Source organism: Manis javanica, chromosome 14, assembly GCF_040802235.1.
Source record: "Manis javanica isolate MJ-LG chromosome 14, MJ_LKY, whole genome shotgun sequence".
Classification (NCBI taxonomy): domain Eukaryota; kingdom Metazoa; phylum Chordata; class Mammalia; order Pholidota; family Manidae; genus Manis; species Manis javanica.
Genome location: NC_133169.1, coordinates 21682979 through 21701927, shown reverse-complemented (window position 1 = coordinate 21701927; position 18949 = coordinate 21682979). Strand labels below are relative to the sequence as shown.

General features: G+C 34.7%; 1 protein-coding gene and 1 long non-coding RNA gene across 4 annotated transcripts in view; one reads left to right on the top strand and one right to left on the bottom strand.

The window, feature by feature from the left end:
- Positions 1-18949, top strand: part of BRINP3 (BMP/retinoic acid inducible neural specific 3) — a 406709-nt gene that overhangs the window by 26292 nt on the left and 361468 nt on the right. The window lies entirely within an intron of this gene.
- On the bottom strand, positions 1200-5564 carry LOC140845967 (uncharacterized). Its single transcript, XR_012124941.1, has 2 exons — positions 2217-5564; positions 1200-1819 (listed from the first exon to the last, which is right to left on the bottom strand). It is a non-coding gene; the product is annotated as an uncharacterized lncRNA (long non-coding RNA).

The window sequence follows — 18949 nt, the reverse complement described above, 5'->3', positions numbered from 1 at the left end:
TAAACAAGTTAAAAAATAACTGTAATATGAAATTTTAATCTACTGTTCTTATTCTTCATGGATGAAACACAAGCAAACATGCAAAAGCAGTATAAGGGGAAGAAAGGGAGATAAGTTGATAATTGAATTTAGTACAATTGTGCCAGTATACTAAATTTTGTGCTAAATATCTAATATACTTCTTAAAAACATACATGGGATATTTATAATATTTGATTTACTCTAATCCACAAAAAAATTTCAAATCAATATATCCCTACTTTGGGAGTTCTTGAAATTTTACTGTATTGTTGTTGGATTCCCCTGAGGAAGGCGCCGCCCCAAATCACTCACCAAAGACGTTTCTTGATGCAACAAGCAAGAGGAATTTATTCAGAAGCCAACTAGCTGGGGTCCACGTCAGCCCGTTGCAGCGGGTCTCAACGAGGACCCAGAGCACACAAAGCCAGAAGGTTTTATAGCATTTTCAAAAGGGGTAAAATTTTCCATAATTACAATACAGGGTTTTTTCTATAGGCTCACAAATCTTTTGCTGGCGCCACATCCTGGGGTCTGGTTAGATGAGATCACCTTCGGAATGTCTAGGGTGGTTCTAGCAAGATAAGCTAGGCATGTATGATTAACTGATTTACGGTTGGCTAACTAAAGGTCACTACAATTGACACAGGCTAACTAACTTGTTTTTCAAGATTCTAATGATTTTCCTTCTTCTGGGTTAGGGGGTGGTATTTAGGCCTTAAGATGGCTGTACTTATGCTAACTTTTGATTCTTCAGATCCTACATTTCCCCACTTCTCTTTTTGGGGCATTCCAATCATGGAATGTTTGTATCTTCTTGTGAGGTGAGTGAGTGGTATTGTTGCTTCAACATTAGTACATGAACAGCACTCACTCTTTCTCTAACAAAAGTTATCAACCGGTTTAATATGCAGGGTCTCAAAGTTAGGAGCAACACAAGGATGAGTAGGGGCCTAGCCAGAGTGGATATCAGGGTTGTAAACCACAGGGACCTAGTGAACTAAGATTCAAACAGTCCTTGGCCTGCTTCTCGCTCTCTCTTCCTCTGATCTAGCCTTTCTCTAAGTTTTGACATTGAATCTCTTACTATCCCGGAATGATCTGCATAAAAGCAGCATTCTTCTCTTAAAGCTGCACACAGTCCTCCTCCTTTTAGGAACAGCAGATCTAGCCCTCGTCTATTCTGTAAGACTACCTCAGAGAGGGAAGTCAGAGATTCTTCAAGTTTTGTAATGGATTGCTCTATGGTTTTTAGGTCTTCATCAATAGCAGTCCTTAGTCTTTCATAATGCTGGTTCCCTTGAACAATAGCGGCTGCCTCCGTTCCCACTCCAGCTGCGACTCTTATCTCTAACAACACGGCTAAGGTCAGCGAGACCGGCTCTCTCTTATATCTATGCTTAGGTTCAAATTCAGCTACGAATGAGAGATCATCATGATACATCAACCTGGGCACCAGCTGGACCATGATACAGAAATCACGGGAGGAGTTGAAGGCAGAAGTAGAGACACATGGGGTCACTCCAGTGTTACAAGCCCACTATCCCTCGGGAGGAGGGATTAAATACCTGTTTTTACTAGGGAAGGCTATGGGTATGGTCTCATTCTTTCTTCTACAGATAGAGACTCTAGCTGCTGCTAGGGAAGAGGGGTGATGACCGCTCTGGCTGCTTCATGCTGAGAAGGGGGCGCAGTAAAGGGTGCAGCTAGGTCTCTATCACTGGTCAGTTGAGAGGGCTTCAGAAGGCTGGCGCTTCTATTCTGGGTTTCATTTTTATTACTATTTGCAGTTTTGTGGCTTCTAGGCAAGATAAAACAAATTGTGTTATTAGGTTATGTAGCAACATCTGGAGTTGGATTTTTTATTCTGGAAGGAGGCTGCATTATTGAAACGATACTTCTCTCTAAAATCACTCTCATTTTTACTAGAAGTAACTAGGTTAAGAAAATAATTAACAGCTGGCTTGATTATTTGCACAGGTGCAGCAAGAAGAGCAATTGATTACACAGGCTCTTTTAAATATGCTTTGCTGGAACTTTTTGTAAGGAATTTCAGATTGAACTTTTAAAGGCCTCTTGAGGCCAGACAGCTAAGCCAGACTTGCCATCAGGCTTTGCCTGCAGTACCTGTAGATTTGGATGAATTCTTCTCTTCTCGAGGTCTCTGCACCTGCCAGGAAGTGACCTTCTTTACTCACCTGGTAAGGCTGCTGGGAACTCTGTAAGCAAGGTACCAGGCCAGTTCTTCCAAGGGGCTTTGTTGGCTTTATAAAGTCAATCTTAGTTCTTTAAAGTTGTTCACATCTGAGTTTATACACATGTCTCTCAGGTACGACATTCCAGTCAAAGCCCTGGTAGTATAACCAGTGTTCTTAAGTAGTCTTCTCACAAGGAAAGCAGATTCTTATTGAACTCGTGCAAATAAACATACTGCCATGGAATACAAAAACAGTCACTGAAAGTTTTTAAACTCTGGAGGGATCAAGTAGAGAGAAGGATGTTTCAATTCTGCTCATAAAGATAGTCATTTACTAAACTGTTGTCAGTTTAAGAGAACAAGGTTAAAACACTTTACCAGCAACATTTGAAACAAAAAGACACAAAATCATTTTCTTTAGTTTATGTAATATTATGTAACTAATACCTGTTCTGCTGAAATCTAGTTCTTTACCAGTTTAGGGATAATACTATAAATGACAAAAGACTTACAAATGACAATGGTTAAAGATATGATGAGAGCTTACTGTAAAACAGTTGACATAAGGAAATTCTGGTATTTCTGTAATACAAAACATTCAGTAACAAAGTTTAGCATTATTCTCTTTGACAGTGCTTTCTTGGTAAATAAATATATATATATCAGATAAATAAGCCAAATTAGTCAAATACTTTGTCTAGTGAGAAAAAATTTTTCTGACATGTTCCAGGGGCCCTCTGGAAAATATCAGAGTTAACTAGAGGTAAAAGCACCTTTTTGCATTTAATTTTTTTAGAACTATCATTACACATTTATTGTCTATATACTCAGCACAGTAAACGAGATATCTTAAAAAGTGGGGCAGCAGGGGAGACTGCTGCTGTCAATTTTTAAAGACAACATACAGAAAGTCAAACTAATTCTAGGTTACTAAGCATTCTTGAGAGAATGGTAGCAGATGGTAGATTCTTCTGCTTTCATCTTCAGGAGGGGAAAAAAGCTACAATAAGAATTCATATTTAGCTGAAAGAACTGTCTAAACTCAAGGCAGAGTATAATATTACCAGGCATACAAAAGACCTGTTAGAGATACATACGAAGAATGAATATGGCTATAGTCAAATTCAACTTAAAAGTTTAAGCAGAATCTCAAATTTAAATGTCTCTTTCTTTCACACAGATATTCAGATATGACTAGAAATATGCTTTGAGATGAAAGAGATCAGGCATTTTACTTTTTCATTTAGGGACTGAGAAATGATGACCTTTGGCTTACAATCAATAGCTTACAAACAGTGAAAATAATAAGAACATAACTCAGCATAAGTGTCTAAGACCAGATACAAAAAACAGAGAAAGTGCTTAAGTTTACAGGTCTTCCCTGAAAGCTTCAAGAATGTTTTACTCTTTAATAGTAGATTCTCCCATGTTTTTTTTTTTTTTTTTTTAAACATACAGCATATAAATTAAACAAGAAGACCTGGTGGTTCTCAAAAAATCTATTACAACTTTTTTCAAAAGTGGTCACACGTTCGTCTATCTAAACCTTCACAGTGAAACCTGTTTTTCTGGGAGAAACATAATCTTGTCCAGATTCTACAGTTTAATAAATTTTGGTTTGTTAACTAAGTGGATTTAATCAGCTGAAAAAAGCTTTGTTACTATTCTGCTTAGGAATTCAATTTTTCAGGCCATGCAATCATTTTTAATAACAAAATATTTCAAAGGCAAATAAAGGTTATACAGTTGTTAACAAACTTTAGCTTTTAGTCTCTTTAACGTTACGATTTCATGGCAACTCACTGAGACTTTAAGCATGAGAAACTGCTGTGATCTTTCAACATTAAGAGCAGACTAACAGTTAAAGAAAACTGTTTAACTGGAAACGAGATTTTAATTTTGCTGTGCACTTGATATCAAGACTCACTTGCTTTAATTTCACTAGGCACGACTATATCTGTAAGAATATAGTAATTTATTCTTCATTTGCCCCATGGTCCCAAGCACATAAGCCGGTGAGAATTATGCCTGGGCTTGCCTGCGGCTTGACTGGGTTTATCTCACTTTATCTCTAAACATCTTAACCCTCCCCCCAAAGCAACAGGCTGAGCGGATCTTCCACAACAAAAGGAACCACGCTGTTTTCTCTCTTTGTCTCTCTTTAAATAAATAGCTGTACTTTAGAACAAAGTTACTTTCTTTTATCACAAAACACATTCTTTAGCATGCAGAAGAGTTTTCATTTTTTATACTTTTTCTTATTAAAACATACATCTTTTAGCATAGAGAAATGTTTTTCTTTATTACTTTAAGTGGTTTTAATTAGAACTTAAAACCATTAGAAACTTTAACTTCTAGTGAACACTGAGAAGCAGGACACTGCAAACTGTCAAACTAACATTTTCTAGACCAACAAACTCACAAACACATTCTACAATTTCTGCAACCATGAGCTTCACAGCACAATCTCCCAGCAAACACAGAGCACATCTCAACTTAACAAAACTCTAAGGCTTTAAGTTACTACAAAGATTCTCAGGCTGCAGGTAGGCATACACACTGCAACACACAATTTAAAAGGTGTTCACTTGCCACACTTATCCAGCTCACCTACCTGCAACAAATACGCTAGCCTACTCACAAGACCCCCACTGAACACTAGACAAAGCCAAGCTTCTAAGCATTCTATTCTTAAAAGATTTAGCAGATAACATGACTCAAATGACTCTAGGTAAACTCAGGCAGCCGACAACTACCAGGACATGCCCGCCTCAGGCAAACTCAAATTAGCATTAATGCTTAACACTTTTTATCAGGTTTTCTGGAAGTTTTAGAACACTCAATTTTCACAAGCGCTTGTCTTTTAATCAATTTCATTAATACCATCCAGAGGTAGAAAGATATATTCATTTACACACTTAGGGGGTTGTCTGAGTCTGTCCCATTGTCAGTATAACAATTATTAGGCACATGAAAGACACAAAAAACAGAGACACACACAGATTAGACACACAGCGGCCGCTTTTTGTTTTTTCTCAGATTTTCAAACAGAAACCGAAAGGAATCAGAGGGTTGATATTCCTGGCACCTGAAAATCAACCCTATCTCATCAGATTCACCTTGCCGGAAACACAGACGGGAGGCTACCAGGCGTCCCTGGCCTCCCAACCTCCCCGAGGCGTCCCCCAGGGTTGCAGCCTGCGGTGCTCCTAGTACGTCTACCGACCGCAGTCTCGACCCCTTTACGGGATCGGGACAGCTGCCAGACAGTGGGTACCCCCTTTCAGAATTCTGACCGGTCTCACTGAAAAACAGAAAACAGAACACAGACAAACCAAGGCGCCACTAATCTTACCTCTTCCTCTAAGAGCGACTTCGGGAGTGAAGCGGGGTGAGCGCATGATCCCGGACGAGCCCCCAAATGTTGGATTCCCCTGAGGAAGGCGCCGCCCCAAATCACTCACCAAAGACGTTTCTTGATGCAACAAGCAAGAGGAATTTATTCAGAAGCCAACTAGCTGGGGTCCACGTCAGCCCGTTGCAGCGGGTCTCAACGAGGACCCAGAGCACACAAAGCCAGAAGGTTTTATAGCATTTTCAAAAGGGGTAAAATTTTCCATAATTACAATACAGGGTTTTTTCTATAGGCTCACAAATCTTTTGCTGGCGCCACATCCTGGGGTCTGGTTAGATGAGATCACCTTCGGAATGTCTAGGGTGGTTCTAGCAAGATAAGCTAGGCATGTATGATTAACTGATTTACGGTTGGCTAACTAAAGGTCACTACAATTGACACAGGCTAACTAACTTGTTTTTCAAGATTCTAATGATTTTCCTTCTTCTGGGTTAGGGGGTGGTATTTAGGCCTTAAGATGGCTGTACTTATGCTAACTTTTGATTCTTCAGATCCTACATTGTCTTAAAACTAGTTATTCAGAATATAAATTTGAAGATGTTGATTCAACTCTCCGCTCATAGAATTGCAAATTCAAAGATTTAATGGCTTTAAATGTGGTTTTGTTTTCAAAGATATTTGATACTATAAGAAATTCTTTCATACTTTTTCAAATTCAAAGTTAAATAAAACAAACAAAACATTCCAAAAATCAGAAAACAGAAAATAGGATTCATGTGATTTTTCTATGGTCTTTCTTTTTGAAAACATAAATATGAGGAGTAAAGACTACAAGTAAATATATAAATGTTTGCTGTATCTCTGGTAGGAGAGTTTCATACATTTTTTTCTTACATTTTCTACGAGTATGTGTAATTCTTATGATCAGTAAAAAAAGTAAATGCCATTAAAAATATTAAAATGGACTTTGCTTTCAAAATATTAACAGTTGAAATTATGAGGATTTACTAGGATTATTTAAAGAAAAGTTAAAATTAAAGTCTAAAAAATGAATATACTCTCTCTTTGAACCTTAGTACCCATTTTAAAAAACAATTACAATGAACTGCTTTATATCACAAAGAAGGACTATAAAATAAGTCAGACATGTTTTGCGGAACACATATACAGTATATACTAAGAAAGGGTAAGAAGTGAAACCAAATATTGTGTTTTCATTGTGTGATTGTGATTTAATGTATTATGCCATTTATTCCTCCAAACAACACAAATATAATGACTCTCATTTTACAGATTCACAAATAAAAAATATTAACCTGTTGCTCTTTGTTTACCCTTACTATCTCTGTGTATCTCTGTCACTGCACTTACAATACTGCAGTAAAATCATCTGCTGGCTCTTCTGAACTATGAATGCCTTGAAAGCAGGATTTTTCTGTCTTTCTATTTTATTTTTTAATTTCATCCACGTTATTTTATTTCTGTATTTCTTTCTATCTTTATGTGCCTAGTACAAGGTAGGTGCTTTACATTTGGGACTGCTTGGAGTTATAATCAACTTTCAGAAAATCCAGTTCTTAATAGGGATTGTATAGAAACTCTTAGTTATAAACAAAAGACATGCTTTGTGACAATTAATAGAAATCAGTAGCAAAAAGTTTTAGTCTAATGGTGCATGCATGTTTGTTGCTATCAATACTCATCCCAGGGAAAATATCCTCTCTTGATTGTTAATAAGGAGACATGAATTGTTTTGTCCTTGTCCCTTACCACCCATGTTACCTCAGTTTTCAAAATTAATTTCATAAATCTCAGTATCTTCTGTAAAATTAAGGGTGCACCAGATCTCCAAAGATGCACTGAAATACAAAGTTTAATGCTTGTAATCCCAAAAGCAAAATGGTAAAATATCAGAATAGAAAAGCATTGAAACAAAAATCAACTCTAGTTCATTCTATTTGCATTCTTCTCTTTTGCAAAAGTCCCTTACAAATACTTCTATAAACCATATCTAAAAAACTCTTATATTACTCTGTATCCATGCATGAACACAAATTTTTAATAACTTCCCTTCTCCCCACCACTAAAATTTTTCTCTATTTCTTATATATTATACAGAAGAGGCTATAGTGAAAAGCTATTTTTCCTAGTTGGTTGATTTTCTGTAAATCATTCCACTAGTCTGTTGGTATATTTTACAGTGCAGTGATAAATTAAGGAGAAGGTTCTAGGAAGTGATTTTATACATAAATAATCTAAATTAATTGAGTGTATTTAACAACTCTACTTGCATCTCTAATTTTGAGATTAAACAATATAAGTTTAAAATTTTGTTTAAATCTAATTCACTGTCAAATATATATATAAATTCCTACTTTCAGTGTCCTTTAGCTGATACTGGGAAAATTTCAGTTGGGAAAAAAATACAAATATTAAGTCATGGGTTTAGGAATTGTAATCCACTTTCAGAAAAGCCAGTTCTTAATGGGGATTGTATAGAATCTCATAGTTACAAAGAAAAGGCATGCTTTGTCACAATAAATAGAATTTATAAGTAATAAGTTTTAGTCTAATGGTACATTCCTGTTTGCTGTTAAAATGAGAAAATGAACAGTAGTGCTATTGACACAATTACTTACAGAAGAGGAAACAAACAATAATTATGATTTTTTGGCATTCAAATAATTTATTTGATTATTTTTCTCTCCCGAGTCCCATTCTACAAGCATTCTAATTCTTCACAGTCATTATCTCTGTGGTCTTTTTCCAAATAAAACTGCCAAACTTGTCAGTTTTGTTTTCTTTTGCTATGACTGTTCTGCGGCTTTTGAGTTGCTAATATGTATTTTTAAAGTGGGTACTATTCCAAAAATGAAAACTTTGAAAGTAAGGGAAAAGAAAACCTGAGTAATTCTTCAGTAGGACAGCAACTTTTTTCTTGTGTGTACATACTGTGTATATTTAAATAGGTTCTTATTGAAAAGAAGTCATTTGCTTTGTATTTCTTATAGTTAAAAAAGGTCCTAAAATCACATTTATTATTTTTTTCTGCCTTAATATAAAATAATTAAAATAATTGCTATTTAATCACAATGTTTAAAAGTTTTGTTCCTACTTTTAAAATATTAGTCAAAAGATTAAGACTGGGATATGATTTCTTTTAGTTAATAAACATGTAATGTGAATAATAGTAAAAGATTAGACCCTCACCCTCAAGTAGTACTTTACTTAGTTAAAGGGGAAAGTTCTACTGCTTGTGGTTTGTAATTAATTTTATATATTTAATATCTATAATTAGACCATTCTTTCATAGAAGTAGCAAGTTTTAAACTTATTTGAGATTATTTTTTCCTATAAATTGCTTATTTTCCCATTATTTTCGATTAGAATCATAATTCCATAATCTGCCTTAGGATATCATTATTAACCAGTAAAATTAATTCAGTCTAGAAAAGTGTCTTACATCAACTAATTACTGATTTTTATCCATAATGCATAGAAATAATACATAGATGTTCACTAAATGTTGATTGAAAAAAATTACATGGAGGATATTCATATGTTCTTAATTTTCTAGTCATCTGTTTCTCTAGTCAAGTACACCAAAACAATATAAAAGTATACTATTAATTATATCAACAGGCTAAGGAAAATATTAAACCATTTTAATTTAATTGTAAAAGCTAATAACCTTGATTATTGACAAAGAAAATATTTTTATGCTGTTCAGTTACTATTAGAGAATTATTAAAGGAGCTCTGAATATTTTGTTGATAGTCAAGAATCGCAAGGTTCAACAACGTTTGAAAGTAGTTCATTTATGTACAGATTTATCAAACGCGCCAGAACCTCAAAACCTCAAACACATATATACTCTGCTGGTGTATGACCACGTTCTGTGTCTGTCTCCATGCTTTGTAGTAATCTCCCTTTCTTTTCCACATGTGCAGGCTACCTATTCTCTTCCTCTTTGAAACAGTTGAAAAAAGGCAAAAAGAATGGCCTTGGCATGCATTTGCACGCCCTTTTTGTTAGCAGGCATTTCCCTGGCTGCTCACCTAAATAGGTATTAGCAGCTAACTAATTAAAGTACCTCTCCTGTCAAACTGAAATTAGCAGAGACTGTTCTGTTGTGGCCTTGAGCGCTCTCTTACCCTAAGGACATGGACTACTACTATCCCAAAACAGGATAGAAAATTAGATTTAAATAAACACACCCAATTAACATTTACAACGTATTTCCTCATGAATATAATTCTTAAAAGATTACCCATTATATGAAAAGTGACTTTTTTCAGTCATCCCTAAATTCATCATGCATAGGAATACTTTTCCTTGTTTATTATAAAAACAGTAAGTGATGACTTTCTTTGCAATTATCTTTTCAGAAGTGGGATTTTTTTTTCTAACATAAAAGATTCTCAGGATTGAAAATGTCCTTAAGATTCATCTATTCAAACTAATAATATGTAACTCATGCTTTCTAACTCTCATCTGTAATATTACTGTCAAGTGATCATCAACCCTTACTTTAAATGTTTCAAATCATGGAGAACTCACTGAGTCCCAAGGTAATTGAGTCCACGTATAATCAAATAAAACTACAAATAATGCCTGCCTTATGAAGAGCAAGAATTTGTGACCTTGTATTTTCTAATCACTGTACCATTTGTGTCTCTTCATTGCTTATTTATATCAGACCTACCACTCATTTTCTATTTTATAGAAATAATGTTTTGTTTAATAATAATGGCATGGTTGGCTGTCCTACTGCTGAGACCAGAGCACTTGTGTCCACATCACATTTAACGTAATATAAAAACATTTTTGACCCATTTGACAAACCTTCCTAGAATTTTCTGCTCTTGTACATTATAATCCAGTATCCTACTTTATTTCAAATCTGTGTATTTGAAAATGTCTCCTATATATTCATTTGCATTACTGATAAAAATTTTCACTGAATAAAAGTAGACCTCTCAACCACATCATGAAAAAACCCTCCAAGACCTAGGTACAGTTCAATTTTTTTGTAAATTCAAAGCCCTTTATCAATGATTTCAAAATCCCACAGCTCTGAAAATGAACCAATTTTCTTAGTACCTTTGGCTTCAAAATTTACCCTGAACTGGACAGATGTGAGACTATAGGTTTTATTTTTGTACAATGTAAATATTCATACATTTCATCAAAGTGATACTGATGTATTTGATTATGGGTGGATGCCTTAGACTCCAATGAAGAGATAACATATACTGTGCACACCCCATTTTCCCTCTAAAATCTGAAAAACTCTGAGCTCAGACCCATTTGATTTTGAAGGGCTTCATGTAAAGCCCTGTGGATCTGTCTTCACTGCCAGGCTTTTCTCTAGCTTTCCCGTTAGGATATCATCTTTGACCATATTAAGTGTAAACAGGGCACTGCTGGGTCCCACAGGGTCCACTTTGTGGCCTCAGGTGTGTGGGGGAGAAATGTGGGTCCAAACAGAAGGGCCGGGAGAGGATGTGCTGGGATGGGCTTGAGCATCATGGGCAGCTTGGAGGACAGCAAGGTCAGACGAGGCACTGCTGCTCCGAGCACTCTGCCCAGACGGAGTCTGGCCTCAGGGGGTCTTAGGAGTTGTATGGGGCCAGCGGAGGAGTCCTGGGGTGAGAAACATATGGGTGCTCCTGGTGCCAGGGCCCACTGGTCCCAGATTCATGCATAAGGAATCTGGCTCATACCACCTACCAAGCAACCCCAGTCCTCTTCAACGCCTCCTCTGACAACATTCAGGTATATTACAGAATACTGACTAATGTGTTAGTCCATTAGGCTAACAGTCCCATCTAGCAAGGAAATAAAAGATATTTCCTGTCCTTAGCTTTCTTTTCTACCTTTTTAGAAAGGTAATAGCACAATCTAGAACACCCTGTTTCCATTTTAAACCTTACAATTATATCCATAAATCCTTATTTTTAGGTTGTGACCTTGGAATCCTTATGCTCTATTGAGATGTTTTTCAATCTTTTTTTTCAGTTGACCTTTAGCTTATAGAGCTACATTACTTATTCTTGACATTGTATTAATTTAATATCACTCATATAGGATGAAGAGCTCATAGAATAGAGAGACGACAAATTGGCATTATAGAACTAAGGGCTCAGGCCTCTATCATTTACTTTTTTATGTAAATGTAAAATTCTGTCACCCCTCTGTACCTCTGAGTACTTATCAAGTAAATGAGGATGACAGGAAATTCTGTAAGTTTATTTCTCTTTCGGAGATTCCCCTGAAGCAAAGTTCCCAATGGTCATCTTTCTGACAGAAGTTATTTTGTAGTGTTAATAATTATGTAGGCTTTTATCACTGCATATAGAAATTAAATGCTGCAAATATGCTGTCGAACTGACTGCGTATTTTTTCTTTAGCATCAATATTTGAATTGCTTTTGGATACAGTTTTGTGATTTAAAGGATTTTACTTAGTGAAAGCTGTACCTGAATATAAAGACCTTAAATTTTTCAGGAAATTATTCTTAAAATTCATGTGTATATTTTCAAGATAAGTAATCTTAGTTGCTGCCTAAAATGAGAATGATATGTAAGTAATGTAAGATATGTAAGTTCTAAAAATCAAATCAATAGATTTAATGGTAAAGAAATTTCCATTGATGGCCCTGCTATGAAAATTTAGTTATTAGTTTTAACAAACCATGTAAATAGATGTCTTTTTATTTTATAAAATCCCAAATTGCTACTTCCTATAACAAATAAATATAGCTACTTTCTGTAATAAAGCCCTAATCATTCAATGAATACATTTTACATTATATTTTAGCTTTCAAACATGATTTTTGGTATCTGCCTGAAGAAATGTAGTCTAGTAAGTTCTGGAATGTTATACTACCATATTTAGGATTAAAGCATCTATTCAAAGTATTTTTTTTAAGTATATTGTGAGGTTCTTCCCCTTACACGAGGGGAAAAAAATTCAAAATGAGAATTTAAAAAATTGCCCATTACACAGAAACTTAAATCTTGAATCCTGTTTTTTGCCTTAATAGATTCCAGTTGCCTTGGTAGAAGAAACAGGGTTATTGATGATGTGAGATGAGGTTAATAATGACAGATTCTCTCCCTCTATTTCTGGCATCTTAATTATATTTGAGCCCTTGGCACTGTTTATATTTGAGCTTTGCTGTTTGGGACTTAGGTTGATCAGATTATTTCCCTTATGCTTCTGGCCTCAATAATACTGCAAAATTAGATCATCACACAATTCAACATCTTCCCACCATTAATTCATTCAAAATACACACACACAGATCTTATTATAAAAAAGAATGAATTGATATTTTTCCTGCCTTGAATTAAACTCTTCTTTTTTTTTTCATATTGAGATACACTTGACATATAACCTATATTTGTTTCAGGTGTACAACATAGTAATTCAATATTTGTGTTTCTTAGAGAATGATCACCTTATTAAGTCCAGTCAATATCTGTCACCACACATAGTCACATAGTCACAGATAAAATGACTTCGTAGAAGAAACAGTTATTGTTTAAATGAGATGAGGTTAGTAATAAATTTCATAAAGATTGAGATTCCCTGTATTTCTGGCATCTTAACTACTAGAACTAGGCTCACATTTGACTAATGAAGAAGACACCCAAGATTTACCTTCTCAGCAACCTCCAAATATGTAATACAGTATTGTTGACTATAGTCAACAGGCTGTATACTATTCTTGACCTGGGTTTTAGAACCTGACTTGTTTGGTTAAATATAAAAAAGTCTTATATCATGCTTGTTCTCTTAAATGTCAAAATGCATTAAAGCTTGCAACTCAAATAACATTAGGGTACAGAGGTTATATAAAAACTCTTGATGTTAATACATCCAGTTTCAACTGAAATAATCCTTCTTCCTCAAATATTTTTTATTCTATATTATAATATTCATGTGGGCATTATGCTTACTTATGACCAACACATTTTTCTCTCCTAGGAAGAGGAGGGGAACGTAGAGGGTAGGGTAAGTCCTTTTCACCTTTATGTCTGTTGTCCTCAATCATTTCAGAGTCAAAAGGGAAGAAATATAATTATTTGCATCCCCACCCTTTCTGTGCTATCTCCAACACGCACAATTCTGAAAATGATACCATTAGACAGAGTGTGGATAAAAGAAAGATTTCAAATAAGAAAAGACCTGGTCAATTCCTACATTGCCATAGGCATCCAGGGCGCAAAAGTGAATATAGGTAAACCTTAAAATACCAGTGGAATCTCTCTCTGGGATGAGATTGATGGATCTTGTGAAAAGCGACAAGGCAGTGCCACGAGGGGACTGACATCACCCATCCGTTACTGCAGCTGTCACCTAGTTCACACTGATGGCTGAGAGTGCATCGCTGTGAGGATATCATGAGAGGAAATATTTATTCTCCCTTGGTTAGCGCCTTGCTCCTCAGTGGCTGGGTAATAACCTATTTGTATTTTTGCCCAACCCAGACCATAGCTCAGATGAAACTGCTATGTACACGTCCCTTACGCAGTAGGATTTAGTGTATTTTCTAAATGTGGAATCTTTGTGAAAATCATCTCAGTGTCTTTACATATTAAGATGCTTATGGGATTTAATGCAAAAAGGTCTCAACCTTGGCATTGGCTACCAGTTTAACCTAACAATGGAGTTTGTCCCGTTTGGTAAAATGTTAAGTTTCTCCAAAGTCAGGAAATATGTCTCTTTGACAGGGCAATTCTAAAACCATTGTTAATACAAAATAAAAACGTATGTGGCCTTGGTTTTAGTGCAGTTTACATACAGAGAGGGGTGGTGAGATAAGAGGAAGAGAAGGAGAGAGAGAGAGAGAAAACTGTGGATAGGGTCATCTGGTAACTAAACAGAATGCATAGCTTAAAAATCGCATTTAGAGTTCTCTTCTATATTGTTTTGTAATACACTATAGCATTTTAGTTAGTTTTATAATTTCTGGCAAAACATCTAAAGGTTGTGTTTAATATTATGAAATGATCCAAGAGAGATTATTCTAAAATAACTCTAAAATAACCCCTTTGAAGATATTCAAGGGGTTATTGATTTGGAATCTCCTCATTTTACAGTTCAGACTGAAGGATACATGCGTTTAGGCCTCGAGGTGTGCTCAAGAGCAGCATCTGAAGCATCAATAAAATGCCAAAAATCATCATAATCAGAGCAACAGGACTTACTCTATGTCAGATACTAAGTACTTTCCTGACATGCATTATTTAGTTGAATCCTCACATAAACACATAACGTAAATACTATCATTTTCATTTTATAGATTATACAGATAGTCTTAAGTGCCTTATTCAAGGTTACAAGTTATGGAACTGACAAGACCATAATTCAAACCTAAACCATGCTTTTTAATTATTATGCTACTTAGCTACTCCCATACTGTCACAAAATTGAGAAGACTTACCGGGTTCAGTAATTAGGTGATAACTTTTGAATTAAAGAACAGCAGGTTGTGTTAAGAGTAAGAGGGCAAAAATACCAAATCTGTTTTCCTCTCTAAGATTTCTCATTACAATACCTATTTTTCACAGTTCTTATTTTACACATAATTTTTTTATTTTTGCAAAACTACCTCTATATAAATGTGGCCCCCCGATACTTATTTTAAAAAATGTTATTATTAAATATATTTTTAGTTCCACTATGTATCTTACAAAGAAAAAAATTATAATCAAATACTGTAGATCATTATTTTTTTAAATATTCAGTCTTTCTCAATATATTTTATTGTCTGCAATTCTATTAATTTAAAATTAAATGGATTAGTTATATTTTCATATAATTTTTGAAAAGTTAAATTATATACCAAGAAATATTCTTTCAAATATAACCATAACATTTTCTTAAGCAAATAATAAAATTGTTGAATGCTGACTTCCCCACAGTACTATCAAAATATCCTGTTGATAAGAAAAAGGTGATTTTATTCTTACCCCATAAATGACTCTTGCCACAACAGAGACTTAAATTCTCAGAGAGGAGAATATATAGTTAGAATATAATTGAGGAGATCGTGCAGTTTTATTTTAGTGAGACTATCAGTGTGGATAGTGCGTGCCTTGATTAGGATTGGATCAGGATCCCGAATATAATAGTTTAGGACTGTTGAACAAAGGAAAGGATGGGTTTTGAGGCCAGGGGTTCAGAGAGAATTGGTAGTAAACTACTGTTTGATGCTTCTGACCAGTGTAGAAGTCTACTAGGAAGATCCTGGGATGAACAATAAAGTTATTTGAGACATGGCTACTCAAACTAACAGTCTAGCTAGAGGGTAATACATAATATGTCATCAATTATCTATTTCTTGAGACCTCCCATAAATAATTATGACATTATCTTGAAGTTCTATCAGACATATTACTGAGGAATAAGTTTTCTAAGAAAAAATACTGTAAGGTTATCATTTGAACAGGATAAACATATTTGAGAAGTTTATAGCACCATTGATTTGATGTCCTATAAATTATAGAGATGGGTTAAACTATTTCATTTTACAGACTTGCTCCAACAGTGAGGATCACATCAAATGAATACCTTGTTTCATAAAGCTAAATTACATTTTGTTTCATTTTGTCATTACTTAAATATTCCATACTCAGAAGAAAGTGTGGTATGTCATCATTGCTTTTGTGTTGATGATCTTTAAATGTCACCAAGAATTGGAAACTATCCTTTATAATGGTTGAAGTTGCGAAGTCTAAGAGAAACTAACATATATTAAAATATATTTTGATTATACAATTTAGTTTTGAGCTTCTCACCTGTTTCGTAAGCCTGAATTCCTCCTTTTCCTGAAATTACAACCTTTTGACTTTTATTGGCTGTAATAGGCACACTCAGTGCCTTGTATAAACCTTCTTTAAAAATATTTTAATTGATATACTTTTGATATATAATATTATATTTATTTCAAGTTACAACATAGCAATTTGACAGTTACACACATTATTAAAGGCTCACCTCAGCTAGTGTAGTTACTGTCTGTCAATACTGATGTTACAAAACTATGGACTGTTTTATGTATGCTGTACTTTCTTCTCTGTGACTAATTTACATTATGACTGAGATTTTGTTCCTCTTTACCCACTGTATAAATCTTAGCTCAGTCAAAAGAAATATAGGTGACTATAGCCCTATGTTGTAGGTTGGACCTTTCCCCCCTGTATTTTGCTAGTTCAACTTGAATTATGTATATTCAGTTCTGGTAACAGAGATTCTATCTTGTTTCAAAGAGGAAATATAATCTGTGAAGCAGTGCACTACAAGTCCTTAGCTTTCTGCCATGATTTCTTTTTTTGTCACAGCATTAGCATTTATTTCTTAAATAATACTCTGTCAAAGTGGCTAAGAAAGAGCAAAGCTGACTGACTTGAGATGTTTGAAAATCCTTTCTTTCTATGATTCACCTAACGTCTGATAAAAGCCAAATCTGAAATAAACAACTATATTTAGTGATCAACTCTAACATCCTTATAAGCAAAAAACCAGGAGGTCAGGCTAAAGTGAAGTTCGGTTTTTTTAGAAGTGTTTCTCAACCGTCCAAACTATAGGAAAATACCTAGAGATGTAAAAGGTTTCTAAAATCTTATGTATCAAGGGTTATGTTGTAGATGTTATATCTCTGAGTATATTTTACAATTATGAAAATGTATTACTAACATAGCCCTTTAAGAAACAGGTAGACAAAATTAATTATAAGATTTTTAGATAAGTTGTTGCAGTTTAAAGATATATACAAGAATAAATGAACATATTTAGCACAAATTCAAACAGTGTAAAAGGATGTATGCTGAAAACTAGGTCTCCTTTCTACTTTTTGAATCTCAATTCACTGGTTCTCAATTTTTTATTTGAGGCAACCCGACCATAGTTCCAGTATATATAAATTCACCATATTTTTGTGGTGGTTGAGTAGTTTCCAGGACGTGTGAAAAACAATTCATTAAGCCATTTTCTAGTGCTGACATTTAAATTCTTTGCCATCTATACTGAAATGAAATATGTATTTTCATATGTCTTTGTCCACATGAATCAATGTATCTTAGAATAAATGCTTGTAAGTGGCATTGTCAGGTGAAAATTCATATGCATTTAAAATTTTAATATCGTGTTGAATGGCCTTATAGGTTAAAGTGATACTTGGTGTTTAAATATGTTCGTCTTTATTATGAATGAGAATACAAATCTTACAATATATTTTATTTTCCTGAAAACTGTTCATGACTTCACAAATTTCTCTATCATTGGTTAATTTTTTTGTTTAGAGAAGTGGTGGTGATATTATGAAAACTAAAGTAGTGTCCCAAAAATTATGTGTAAAATAAGAGTTGTGAAAAATAAGTATTTTAATGAGAAATCTTAGAGAGGAAAACACATTTGGTATTTTTGCCCTCTCACTCTTAACACAACCTACTGTTCCTTAATTCAAAAGTTATCACCTAATTACTGAACCCGGTAAGTCTTCTCAATTTTGTGACAGTATGGGAGTAGCTAAGTAGCATAATAATTAAAAAGCATGGTTTAGGTTTGAATTATGGTCTTGTCAGTTCCATAACTTGTAACCTTGAATAAGGCACTTAAGACTATCTGTATAATCTATAAAATGAAAATGATAGTATTTACCTTATGTGTTTATGTGAGGATTCAACTAAATAATGCATGTCAGGAAAGCACTTAGTATCTGACATAGAGTAAGTCCTGTTGCTCTGATTATGATGATTTTTGGCATTTTATCGATGCTTCATATGCTGCTCTTGAGCACACCTCGAGGCCTAAACGCACGTATCCTTCAGTCTAGTTACACGTGCTTGGTTTGCCTTCTACTTTGCTGTCATTCTTCACAGCCTCCTTTCTTATCCCTCTTTCATTTCTTTAATGTTCCTATTTTTGGATGTTATTGTACAAGATGAATGTTTCTTGCAGTTCTGATCTTGTTGCCACTCTGATTAAAATCTCCAATAGTTCTTTATTTCCAGTAAACAGATTTTTTAAACCCTTCTGTGAAGTGAAGACACAGGGACTTATTGTGCAAGAGAGAACACCAGATTTAGAAGTGAGAAACCCAATGTTGAATTATGGCAATTAAAATATGTATGAATGTGTTGCAGGTTAGCTTATCTCTAAAAAAATAACAAAATAGTTTTATGAAGAACTGTCTTAAGCTGGAACACAGCCAGGTGTATTCACTAGGACTGTACACATTTATGATGGGATAGGTGTCATCTATACCTTCAAGAGGCTTTTACCGTGCTGCGTTCATTCTGACGGCATCGATAAAAGCATGCTTACCTGAACTGTCTCCTGTAGCTGTGTCCTCATATCGACAATTG